This window comes from Triticum aestivum, chromosome 2D (genome assembly GCF_018294505.1).
Source record: "Triticum aestivum cultivar Chinese Spring chromosome 2D, IWGSC CS RefSeq v2.1, whole genome shotgun sequence".
NCBI classification, from domain to species: Eukaryota; Viridiplantae; Streptophyta; class Magnoliopsida; order Poales; family Poaceae; genus Triticum; species Triticum aestivum.
This window is the reverse complement of record NC_057799.1, coordinates 41,405,330-41,419,274: the sequence shown is the minus strand read 5'-3', so window position 1 is coordinate 41,419,274 and position 13,945 is coordinate 41,405,330. Positions and strand designations below refer to the sequence as shown.

The 13,945-nt window shown below is 41.1% G+C and overlaps 1 long non-coding RNA gene across 1 annotated transcript; it reads right to left on the bottom strand.

The window, feature by feature from the left end:
• Positions 1-8,860: 8,860 nt before the first annotated feature.
• LOC123048604 (uncharacterized) lies at positions 8,861-9,920 on the bottom strand. The gene is made up of 2 exons (XR_006423332.1): positions 9,573-9,920; positions 8,861-9,449 (listed from the first exon to the last, which is right to left on the bottom strand). It is a non-coding gene; the product is annotated as an uncharacterized lncRNA (long non-coding RNA).
• Between the last annotated feature and the right edge of the window lie 4,025 nt (positions 9,921-13,945).

Below are 13,945 nucleotides of genomic sequence, written 5' to 3'. Positions count from 1 at the left end.
TATCCCCCTATTCTTGATTCCTTCTCCTCCGTATTATTCTGAAGCTAGCGGACAGCTAGTGGCCTGATGCTACTCCCTGCGTTTCATATTACTTGTCGCTAATCTAGATACATCCATTTTCGAGACAAATAATTCCAAACAAACTTTATACTAAATCAGCGACGAGTAATATGAAACGAAGGAAGTAGATTCCTCTAGCTTCACATGCAAAACTACGCTCTAGGTTTTGCCCTATTCATTCGTACGCGTTTATTTGCAATACAGGCACACGGTATTTGCAATCCAGGCACTGCTTTATCTTAGCTGGGTCAAGTATTCTTAATAAAGTTTCTAAAGTTCTTCTAATATTTATGGAAAATTCTGCAGGAATATTACTGTGAAGTGACATAATTAGTTTTCCACGTGCATACACTGCACTCAAAGAAGGGTACTCCCTCCGTCCTATAATGTAAGACGTTTTTTGACACTACACTAGTGTCAAAAAACATCCTATCTTATGAGACAGAGGGAGTACTATTAGACAAACAGAAATCAGTACCCTGCACACCAAACAATACAGTACTAGGCAACAATAGTTCTGACACAAAGAAACACAAAGTTGCGGACACAGTTTAACTTTTGGTTCAATTTAACCATCTATGCTCCCCTGCTCCGCTGCCGTTTCCTTTGAATATACTACCTCCGTTTTGTTTATTAGATCCCTTGTATTTTTGTTCAATTTTAACAATCTATTTGACTAACAAAATAGAAAGTATTTGATACAAATAGTATATTGTTGGTTTGTATTTTAAAGAGGTTCCTCATGGGACATTGCTTTCGGCTCTACGGAGTGTATGCTTGCCAAGGTCAAAACAATATATGTGTTCACTGTCACACCCAAATGCCTACTGCAGAATATGTTGACATGTGCAAAAAAAATCAAGTCGAATGACAAATATTACCTTCAGATGGTACGCTTAATTATGTTTTTTCACCAATGAAGCATTGTTATCCGTTTTCACATGAAAATGGAAGAACGCTTGTTACACTAACATAACATCTTAAAAAAATTGAATTTTTAGGATCTATTTCCTATTTCTTTTTTAATTTACTGTTCACCAGGAGCTTATGCTCCCAAGAGCCAAAACTTCGCATCTGTTCCTCATGATAACTGTCATGACATAAAATTTATAATTTATTGGTTAAATTAATGATCAAACATGGTCCAAAATAATAGGGGGCCTAATAAACCCAGACCGAGGTAGTAAATCCTTGACATCTACCGATTACTTGATGTGTTAAGATTTTATGTATTCATGATAGTTGAGTGCTTGCTGGTACACGCAACACAACCTTCCACGTGCCAGCCTGCAGAATCAAAGTACCAATTGGATGCTAGATCAAAGTGTTCAATATACAGACCTTGTCTAAGTCCTTCAGTCTCGTTGGACCATCTACTAGATAAAATGGTAGTAAAGTGCTCAATTTAGTCAGAGTTCGCAACTCGGGGATTGTCTACCTTCTTGTAAAGTCATATGGAATGTTGCAATGAAGCACTAAAAACAATCATGAAAAATGATGCCTTAGGAACTAGTTGTAGTTTACAACACTCCTTAAAGTCCTTTGTTTCGTAGTCACCAAGTAGAGGTCATGTGAGTCCGAAGTGCCCACTAGATGGTATAGCTTCGTAATTTTCCCTTACAATTTGGGTGAAGAAACAATGACACAATGTTAGAACTCGGTGTTTAATGTATCAAACTGGATAAAAGTCATTCTGGCTCAATATTGTAAGTACCGGGCATGCAGAAAGAAAGCGCACCAGTAAATAACATCGAAATGAAGCCAAAGTCCTCCGGGTACGATCGCTTAAGTACGCCGCATGCGGAAACAAAGTGCTCAATAAATATGATGTATATCGAGTGTTTGATTCAACTGTTTGATTAACTAAGTATCATTCCCAAAGAATCAAAGTCTCACTTGAATGTTAGATCAAAGTGTTCGATATACGAAACTTGTCTAAGTCCTTCAGCCTCGTAGGACCAAGTACCTGAGAAAATGGTGGTATAGTGCACAATTGAGTAAGAGTTCGTAACCCGGGGATTGTCTACCTCCTTGTACGCTCATATCGAGTGTTGCAACAAAGTACTAAAAATATTCATGTCATCTATATACCTACGAAGAAATGATGCCTTATTAAAGTCCTTTGTTTCGTAGTCATGAAGTACAGGTCATGTGAGTTATAAGTGCCCCACAATATCGTATATTTTCAATTTTTTTTCCTTACAAGAAGAAACAACGGCATCATGTCAAGTGTTATGTCTAGACGTCATTTAGTGTACTAATCTTGATAGAAGTCCTTCCGCTCCGGGCCCCTAAGTACCGAGCAAGCGGAAAGAAAGTGCACAAGTAAATAAGAGCTAGATGAGGATGAAGTCCTTCGGGTTCGATCCCTTAAGTATGCCGCACGCGAGAACAAAGTGCTCAATAAATATTATGTATATCGAGTGCTTGATTCCGTCGTGTTTGATTAATTAAGTATCAAGACCACGGAATCAAAGGCCCACTTGAATGCTATCTCAAAGTCTTCAATATATGCAACTTGCCTAAACCCTATCTCGTTGGATCAAGTACCCTAGAAATGTTAGTAAAGTGCACAATTCAGTCAAAGTCCTTAACTCGGAGATTGCCTCCCTCCATACTAAAGTCATACGGAATGTTGCAATGAATCCTTAAAAACAGCTATGAGAATGATGTCATACGAACTAGTTGTACTTGACAACACTTGTTAAAGTCCCTTGTTTCGTAGTCACTAAGTACATGTCATGTGAGTTCGAAGTGCCCCACTAGACGGCTGAGCTTTGTAATTTTCCCTTACAATATGGGTGAAGAAACAATGACATCATCTCAAGTGCTATGTCTAGAACCCAGTCTATAGTGTACGAATCTTGAGTCCTTCCGATTGGGGCCCCTTAGTACCGAGCAAGCTGGATGAAAGTGCACTAGTAAATAAGATCTAGATGAGGATAAAGTCCTTTGGGTTTGATCTCTTAAGTACACCTCACACGAAAACAAAGTGCTCAATAAATATCATGTATATCGAGTACTTGATTCCATTGTGTTTGATCAATCAAATACCAGGCCCTCAGAATCAAACACCCACTTGAATGCTAGATCAATGTATCAATATGCATAACTTTTATAAGCCCTTCGATCTCGTCGTATCAAGTACCCAAGAAATTTAGCGAAGTGCACAACTGAGTCAGAGTCCTTAACTCGATGGTTCTCTACCTCCATAGTAAAGTCATACGGAATGCTGCAAAGAAGCCTTAAAAAGATCTATGAGAAATAGTGTAGTACGAACTAGTTGTAGCTGACAACACTTGTTAAAATTCTTTGTTTCATAGTCACGAAGTACATGACATGTGAGTTCTAAGAACCCCACTAGATAGTATATCTTCATATTTTTCCCTTACAATTTGGGTGAAGAAACAACGACATCTTGTTAGTGTATGAATCAAGAGCTATGTCTAAAACTCGGTGTTTAGTGTATGAATCATGATAAAAGTCCTTCCAGTTCGGGCCCCTCAGTACTGAGCAAGCGGAAAGAAAGTGCACTAGTAAAAAAGAGCTAGATGAGTCCTTCGGGTTCGCTCGCTTAAGTACGCCGCACGCGAGAACAAAGTGCTCAAAATATCATGTATATCGAGCGCTTGATTCTGTCATGTTTGATTATTGAAATATCAAGCCCGCGTAATCAAAGGCCGACTTGAATGCTAGGTTAAAGTGTTCAATATACGTAACTTATTGTCTAAGATCTTCGATCTTGTTGGATGAAGTACCCGAGAAATGTTAGTAAAGTGCACAATTGATTCACAATCCTTAACTCGGAGATTGCCTCCATCCATAGTAAAGTCATATGGAATGTTGCAACGAGGCCTTAAAACCATCTACGAAAATGATGTCATACGAACTAGCTGTAGTTGACAACACTTGTTAAAGTCCTTTATTTCGAATCACTAAGTACATGTCATGTGAGTTCGAAGGGCCCCACTAAATGGCATAGCTTTGTAATTTTTCCTTACAATTTGGATGAAGAAAAAATGACAATCATGTCAAGTGCTATGTCTAGAACTCGGTGTTTAGTGTACGAATCTTGATATAAGTCCTTATGGTTCAGGCCCTATGTACCGAGCAAGCAGAAAGATAGTGCACTAGTAAATAAGAGCTAGATTAGGATAAAGTCCATCGAGTTCGGTCACTTATGTACACCGCACGTGAAAACAAAGTGCTCAATAAATATTAGGTATATCGAGTGCTTGATTCATCATGTTTGATTAATTAAATACCAGGCCTGCGGAATCAAAGACCCAGTTGAATGCTAGATCAAAGTGTTCAATATGCGTAACTTGTCTAAGCCCTTCGATCTGGTTGGATTAAGTACCCGAGAATTCTTAGTATCATGCAGAATTGATTCAGAGTCCTTAACCCGGAGATTGCATCCCTCCATAGTAAAGTCATATGAAATGTTGCAACAATGGCTTAAAAACATCTATGAGAATGATGGCATACGAACTAGCTGTAGTTGACAACACTTGTTAAAGTCCATTGTTTCGTGGTCACTAAGTACATGTCATGTGAGTTCGAAGTGCCCCAATAGACGGCCCCTAAGTACAGCTATCTCTAGAGCCCACCGTATAGTGTACGAATCTTGATAAAAGTCCTTCTGGTTGGGGCCCCTAAGTACCGAGCAAGTGGAAAGAAAGTGCACCAGTAAATAAGATCTAGATGAAGATAAAGCCCTTCGGGTTTGATCGCTTAAGTGCGCCTCATGCGAAACAAAGTGCTCAATAAATATCATGTATATCGAGTGCTTGATTCCATCATGATTGATTTATTAAATACCAGTCCCGCGGAATCACACGCTCACTTGAATGCTAGATCAAAGTGTTCAGTATACGTAACTTGTCTAAGCCCTGTGATCTCAATGGATCAAGTACCCAAAAAATGTTAGTAATGTGCACAATTGTCAGAGACCTTAACTCGGAGATTGCCTCGCTCCATAGTATAGTCATATTGAATGTTGCAACGAAGCCTTAAAAACATCTATGAGAAATTATTCTGCATGAACTAGCTATAGTTCACAACACTTATTAAGTGTTTAGTCCTCCACTAGATGGCATTGCTTCATAATTTTCCCTTGCAATATGGGTGAGGAAACAAAAACATCATGTCAACTGTTTAGTATACGAATCTTGATATAAAGTTCCTTCCAATTCGGGCCCATATGTACCCAACAAGCGGAATGAAAGTGCACTAGTAAATGAGGGCTACATGAGGATAAAGTCCTTCGGGTTCGATCGCTTAAGTCCGCCGCACTTGAGAACAAAGTGCTCAATAAATATCATGTATATCGAGTGCTTGATTCCGTATTAATTAAATATCAAGCCCGCGGCATCAAAGGCCACTTGAATGCTAGATCAAAGTGTTCAATATATGTAAGTTGACTAAGCCCTTTGATCCTGTTGGATCAAGCACCCGAGAAATGTTAGTAAAGTTCACAACTGAGTAAGTCCTTAACATGGGGACTGCCTCCATCCGTAGTAAAGTCATATGGAATGTTGCAGCGAAGCCTTAAAAACATCTATGAGAATGATGCCATACGAACTAGCTGTTGTTGACAACACTTGTTAAAGTCCTTTGTTTTGTACTCACTAAGTACATGTCATATGAGTTCTAAGTGCCCCACTAGATGGCATAGCTTTGTAATTTTCCCTTACCATTTGGGTGAAGAAACAATGACATCATGTCAAGTGTTATGTCTAGAACCGGGCGTATAACGTATGAATCTTGATAAAAGTCCTTCTGGTTGGGGCCCCTAAGTACCGAGAAAGCGGAAAGAAAGTGCACCAGTAAATAAGATCTAGATGAGGATAAAGTCCTTCGGGTTTGATCTCTTAAGTACGCCTCGCGGGAAAACAAAGTGCACAATAAATATCATGTATATCGAGTGTTTGATTCCATCGTGTTTGATTAATCAAATACTAGGCCCTCGTGTTTGATTAATCAAATACTAGGCCCTCGGAATCAAACACCCACTTGAATGCTAGATCAATGTGTTCAATATGCGTAACATTTGTAAGCCCTTCGATCTCCTTGTATCAAATACCCGAGAAATGTTAGTGAAGTGCACAACTGAGTCAGAGTCCTTAACTCGATGGTTCTCTGCCTCCATAGTAAAGTCATATGGAATGTTGCAATGAAGCCTTAAAAAGATCTATGAGAAATAGTGTCGTACAAACTAGCTGTAGCTGACAACACTTGTTAAAGTTCTTTGTTTCGTAGTCATGAAGTACAGGTCGTGTGAGTTCTAAGTACCCCACTAGATAGTATACCTTCATAATTTTCCCTTACAATTTGGATGAATAAACAACGACATCTTATCAAGAGCTATGTCTAAAACTCGGTGTTTAGTGTACGAATCTTCATAGAAGTCCTTCCGGTTCGGGCCCCTAAGTACCGAGCAAGCGGAAAGAAAGTGCACTAGTAAAAAATAGTTAGATGAGGATAAAGTCCTTTGGGTTCGCTCGCTTAAGTATGCCGCACGCGAGAACAAAGTGCTCACTAAATATCATGTACATCGAGTGCTTGACTCCGTCGTGTTTGATTAATTAAATATCAAGCCTGCGGAATCAAAGGCCGACTTGAATGCTAGGTCAAAGTGTTCAATATACATAACTTGTCTAAGCTCTTCGTTCTTGTTGGATCAAGTAACCGAGAAATGTTAGTAAACTGCACAATAGTCAGAGTCCTTAACCCGGAGATTGCCTCCCTCTATAGTAAAGTCATATGGAATGTTGCAACGAAGCCTTAAAACCAACTATGAAATTGATGCCATACGAACTAGCTATAGTTGACAACACTTGTTAAAGTCCTTTGTTTCTTAGTCACTAAGTACATGTCATGTGAGTTTGAAGCGCCCCACTAGATGGCATAGCTTTGTAATTTTCCCTTATAATTTGGGTGAAGAAACAACAACAATCATGTCAAGTGCTATGTCCAGAACTCGGTGTTTAGTGTATGAATCTTGATATAAGTCCTTCCGGTTCGGGCCCCTAAGTAACGAGCAAGCAGAAAGAAAAGTGCACTAGAAATAAGAGCTAGATGAGGATAAAGTCCTTCGAGTTCGGTCACTTAAGTACGTCGCACGTGAAAACAAAGTGCTCAATAAATATCATGTATATCGAGTGCTTGATTCCATCATTTTTGATTAATTAAATATCAAGCCCGCGGAATCAAAGGCCCGCTTGAATGCTAGATCAAAGTGTTCAATATACAAAACTTGTCTAAGCCCTTCGATCTTGTTGGGTCAAGTACCTGAGAAATGTTAGTAAAGTGCACATTTGAGTCAAAGTCCTTAACCCGGGGATTGCCTCCCTCCATAGTAAAGTCATATGGAATGTTGCAACAAAGCCTTAAAAACATCTTCATAATTTTCCCTTACAATTTGTGTGAAGAAACAACGACATCATGTCAAGTGATATGTCTAGAACTTGGTAGTTAGTGTACGAACCTGGCTAAAAGCCCTTGTGGTTCGGTACCATAAGTACCGGACAAGCAGAAAGAAAGTGCAATAGTAAATAACATCTAAAGGAGGGTAAAGTCCTTCGGGTTCGATCGCTTAAGTACGCCGCAAGTGGAAACAAAGTGCTCAATAAATATGATTTATATTGAGTGTTTGATTCTGTTGTTTGATTAATTAAGTATTAGTCCCGCAAAATCAAAGTCCCACTTGAATGCTAGATCAAAGTGTTCAATATACGGAATCTGTCTAAGTCCTTGAGTGTTGTTGGACCAAGTACTCGAGAAAACGGTAGTAAAGTGTAAGATTGAGTCAGAGTCCGCAAGTTGGGGATTGTCTACCTTCTTGTAAAGTCATATGGAATGTTGCAATGACACACTAAAATCAAAGTGCCAATTGAATGCTAGACCAACATGTTCAATACACGAAACTTGTCTAAGTCCTTCAGTCTCGTTGGACCAACTAATCGAGAAAACGGTAGTAAAGTGCACAACTGAGTCAGAGTCCGTAACTCAGGGATTGTCTACCTTCTTGGAAAGCTATATGGAATGTTGCAATGAAGCACTAAAATCAATGTGCCATTTGAGTGTTGCAATGAGGCATGAAAAAGTGTTGTTCTAGGTCGAGCATGGCATTCTGCTCGGAACCAAGAAAGTACCACACATAAGAACTTGAAGTCCTTCAGGTATGCACATAATGTAATTCAGATTCTTTCGTCATGCAACAAAAAAGTACTCCCTCCGTCTAGTGTCATAAATGATCTTATATTGTGGACAGAGGGAGTATCATAGAGTAGAGCATGGCGTCCTTGAGGCATGCACATAAAGTAATTCAGATTGTGAGATAGTGCATACAATGGTTTAGTTAAGCCCTTGAGAAATTACATAGTTGCATGGCAAAAGAATTTAACAAAAATAAGCGCTTTTTGTATAAGAATCTGAATAGAACAATGCATTTAGATCCTGAACTGATTAATATGCAGCCACGGACAAGAAGATCTCAAGCTCACACATATTAGAAGAAAATAAAAAGTAAGAGAGACGTAGCACAGCAAGGTTAGCAGAGTACAGATAAATAAATCTTTTGAGTTTGTAACACCATGGCACTAAATCGAAAGTTCTTCTGTGGTCACAAGAAGGTTAAGAGTCTTCTATTTTCCAAACAAAGTTCTTCTGCGGTCACAAGAAAGTTCTTTGCAGAGTGATAAACAAAAATCATCGACTTGACAAAGTTCTCCCAAGAAAGTGCAACCTAAAAGTTCTTCAAATATTGTGGCAAAGTTCGATTGCGAGACTTGCAAAGTCCTGTAAAAAATATATATATATACGTTTTATTATCCAGCTCATGAACCAAAAAAGTTCAGAGTAAATAGGCTAAAATTCTTCTATAAAGTCCTCACAGTGGATGTCCCAATTGCCTGCACTAAAAATATCGTGTGAAACAATGTTTACGTCACATCAGTCCCTCCAGCTAGTGCTGCTGGACATCACAGATTCACATTGTTCTCAGGAAAGGCCATAGCATCCTCATGAAAAACATCTATCCACCGCGTCCGACTGGATAACATCAAATTAAACAAGACTTGCTTGTTACTCCAGGATGCATCGATCATAAAAAAGATTGCGACCTACTCGTAATCGGGGAGGAGTGGGATAACAACAGTCGATGGGAACCAAGGCGAAACAAAGCTGCCGGCACGGGTGGTGAATGGCCTGCACGAGCAGCCGTCGGCATGGTCACTCCGTGCGCACGCATCCTCCATCTGGCCCTGGGCGAGCTGCCTCGTCCTCCGCTCAGCTGCACCCCCACCCCTTATTACTCTGTCCACACTTAATGTGAATTTTGCGGTGAGGTGTGATTGATTTCTTGTCTCGAGACATGGATCTGGTGACTTGTAGCAAAAAAAGAAGAACAAATTTCTTTAGAAAATAAACAAGAAAAACAGATCTTGGAGTTAAAACAGAGAGAAGGGACTTGTAAGAACCGAAGAAGTTCCCGTGCACAACAATCTCACCTGCACATCAGGATACGGATGAAGGGGAGTCAAATCGCATTGCAGGTGAGGGAGTCCTCCCTTCTGTCGCTCCCTCCTCCTTTCATGTCTCTCTCGCTCTCAGCACCATCGACGGTTGTGTTGGCGCAGGGAGGCACCGTCACCAACACCACCACCAGCGGCAAGGCGAGCTTCTCTTTTGAACGACGAGATTCTCGGGGGAGCTGGATCTGAGATGAGCAGATCTGGGAGAGAGGAAGGGAGGCAAGAGAATGGAAGATATTCGAATTGATGGGGAGACGGAGGCTCTGTCACTCATAGTCATAGGCACAGACGTAGGTCACAGCCTCACATGTTCGGGGAGCAGGGAAAAAGTGTACACGATTTGACTGTATCGTAACCGTATAGGGAAAGGAAAAGGGAAACATGATACTCCCTCCGTCTACGTGAGTAAGTCATTTTAGGCTGTGCATCATGACTAAGGAGGAGGGAAAAACGAGAAACATTAATGTTTATTTGCTAATTAATAGTATTACATGGAATGAACTAACCACTGCATGTAATGTTTGATAGTCTCAAGTCATTAAAAGCATGCACACCCTCATCTCTTATTGATTGATATGTCAAGAAACAAGAAACGAGGTAAAAGTTAATGCACCGCGCCTAAGTGTTTTGGGATTATTTGGTTTTTCGTAAGATGACTTGCACACCTAGACGGAGGGAGTACCTCACGTGGGCCCTGGGTGGGTCAGGCCGCTCACATCCATATGCAGCGCGAGCGGACAAGATTGCCGCTGTGAACGAAACGCGAACGTAAAGGTAAATTTGACAATTTTGACCTCGGGATGGAATCAATTCACAGAATGAACTGCCCGTGAAACTATTTCACGCCCTTGACCTTTTTGTGTGGCGCCCGCCACGCCGGCGCCACACTCTACGGTGCAGCGCCTAGCTCATGGGCGTTGCACCTCTGTCCACCGTGGCAGGCCTGGGCCCCGCACCCAGCAGTGCAGCGCCTCTGAGCTAGGCACCACACATGTAATGTGCAGCGCCTCTGAGCTAGGCACCACACATGTAATGTGCAGCGCCTAGCCCTCGGGCGCTGCACTGTGACTTACATCCAGCCGCAGCGGCCCTCTCCTCCCCCACCCACCCCATTCCACCAGTTACAGAACCAGAAGAAGCCGCGGCGGCAGCCCTTTCCTCTCCCCCTCCCAATTCCCTCTCCCAAATCCATCAGATCTGACGATTTGGTCCGTGGATTCTTTCACCAATCCATCCTAGAAGGTACCCTCCTCCGATCCCCTTCTTTCTATCCATATAATGTATGCTATTTTGAAGATTTTGAGGAACCCTTGTTTGATTTGATTAGATTTGAATGTTGCATGTATTATAATCTTGCATGTACCTAATTTTGCAACCCTAGTTTAGTTTAGTTTATTGAAAAGATATGGTTTGGATACATAGGTTGACATGTTATTTTTATATGGAAAAGAGATTTGTATTTAGTCTTCCATGAAATAGGCCTAGTTTAGTTTATTTGTGTTGAAATTATATTTTTATTGACAAGAGTGCTTTGGATACATATGCTTTGAATTTTGCATCTAGTAGGCGTACTTTAGTTTATATGTATTCAAAAGATAATCGTGTTGACAAGATTTTTTTTTCAAATTGTTAGGATGGTTTGGCTTCTCGATGATCACTGGGACAAACAACACCGGTCGTACGCTATGTCGGTGGAGCAGCGGGTAATAATGAAAGTGGCCGGTGTTATGAATTTCGTGTTTATTTCAAACACAAATGCCCCATATGTAATTTTATGATTTGTTTGTTTGTAGGAGCTTGCACCTCTGAAGCTTCGATCTCACGGGGTCAACCTTGGGTGGATGCGCTATGATGAGCGGTACACACCGTATGTAAGGGAGACAGGACTTCTCCCTTTCATTCAGTTGGTCAGCCGGTCGACGCCACCCAACAATGCTGCAGCACTCACCGCGCTTATTGATCATTGGAGGCCGGAGACACACAGTTTCCATCTTCGGACCGGGGAGATGACCGTGACACTCCAGGATATTGCTATGATCACCGGTCTTCCTATCGATGGGAATCCTCTATGTATGAACACCGATTCTGATGGGCGGCTGATACGTCTCCAACGTATCTATAATTTTTTATTGTTCCATGCTATTATATTACTTGTTTTGGATGTTTATGGGCTTTACTTTACACTTTTATATCATTTTTGGGACTAACCTACTAACCGGAGGCCCAGCCCGTATTGCTGTTTTTTTTTTGCCTATTTCAGTACTTCGAAGAAAAGGAATATCAAACGGAGTCCAAACGGAAAGAAACCTTCGGGAGCGTGATTTTTGGAACGAACGTGATCCAGAGGACTTGGAGTGCAAGTCAAGAAGCAATCGAGGCGGCCACGAGGGTGGAGGGCGCGCCCCCTGTCTCGTGGGCCCCTCGGGCGTCCACCGACCTACTTCTTCCTCCTATATATACCCACGTACCCCGAGAACATCAGAGGCGACCACGAAAAACTATTTCCACCACCGTAACCTTCTGTATCCGCGAGATCCCATCTTGGAGCCTTCGCCGGCACTCCGCCGGAGGGGGAATCGACCACGGAGGGCTTCTACATCAACACCATAGCCTCTCCGATGAGTTGTGAGTAGTTTACCACAGACCTTCGGGTCCATAGTTATTAGCTAGATGGCTTCTTCTCTCTCTTTGAATCTCAATACTTCTCCTCGATCTTCTTGGAGATCTATTCAATGTAACTCTTTTTTGCGGTGTGTTTGTCGAGATCCGATGAATTGTGGGTTTATGATCAAGTTTATCTATGAGAAATATTTGAATCCCCTCTGAATTCTTTTATGTATGATTAAGTTATCTTTGGAAGTCTCTTCAAGTTATCAGTTTGGTTTGGCCTACTAGATTGATCTTTCTTGCAATGGGAGAAGTGCTTAGCTTTGGGTTCAATCTTGCGGTGTCCTTTCCCAGTGACAGCAAGGGCAGCAAGGCACGTATTGTACTGTTGCCATCAAGGATAAAAAGGTGGGGTTTATATCATATTGCATGAGTTTATCCCTCTACATCATGTCATCTTTATTAATGCGTTACTCTGTTCTTTATGAACTTAATACTCTAGATGCATGCTGGATAGCGGTCGATGTGTGGAGTAATAGTAGTAGATGCAGAATCGTTTCGGTCTACTTGTCACGGACGTGATGCCTATATACATGATCATGCCTAGATAATCTCATAATTATTCGCTTTTCAATCAATTGCTCGACAGTAATTCGTTCACCCACCGTAATACTTATCCTATCTTGAGAGAAGCCACTAGTGAAACCTATGGCCCCCGAGTCTATCTTTTATCATATAAGTTTGCCATCTACCTTTATTTGCATCTTTACTTTTCCAATCTATATTATAAAATACCAAAAATATATTTATCTTATCATACTATCTCTATCAGATCTCACTTTCGCAAGTGGCCGTGAAGGGATTGACAACCCCTTTATTGCGTTGGTTGCGAGTTCTTTGTTTGTTTGTGTAGGTGTGTGGGACTTTTGAGGAGCCTCCTACTGGATTGATACCTTGGTTCAAAAAAACTGAGGGAAATACTTACGCTACTATTGCTGCATCACCCTTTCCTCTTCAAGGAAAACCAACGCAAGCTCAAGACGTAGCAAGAAGGATTTCTGGCGCCGTTGCCGGGGAGGTCTTCGCTCAAGTCAAGACATACCAAGTACCCATCACAAACTCATCTCCCTCGCATTTACATTATTTGCCATTTGCCTCTCGTTTTCCTCTCCCCCACTTCACCCTTGCTGTTTTATTCGCCTTCTCTTTACCGCTTGCCTTCCCGTTACCATGGCCGAATCAAAAAGAACTAAGGGTCCTTTCCAGGGTGTTAGTATACCTTGGATAGTCCCTCTATCCTCTCTAAGCTCATAAATAATGATGCTATGGAAAGACCCACTGGTGTCACCAATGAGAGTTTGAATAATTTTAATGAAGATGACTCCGGAATTTTTTGCTATTTACTTGATGAGTCTTTAAAAATGCTTGGGATAGGTTATTAAGGATTCGGGCTAGCTATGTGCCACAGTATCAAATTGAGGTTTACTTAAAAAGTTTCTATGTTGGCTTACCCGCTTCTTTCAAGCAAGTTCTAGATTCTATTTTTGAAGGGGGTTTTCTTGAAGGGGATGCTATAGATACCTATGAAAGAATGAAAACTATATTTGGGCACCCCATGAATGATAAAGTTGATCTACCACCCTCTTATGCTTTTATCAAAATGAAATTATAAAAGAGATGAAGGCTAGCTTAGATGCAAATTTCCGCAACGTGCTTAATCTTACTTCATCCATTAATGGCAA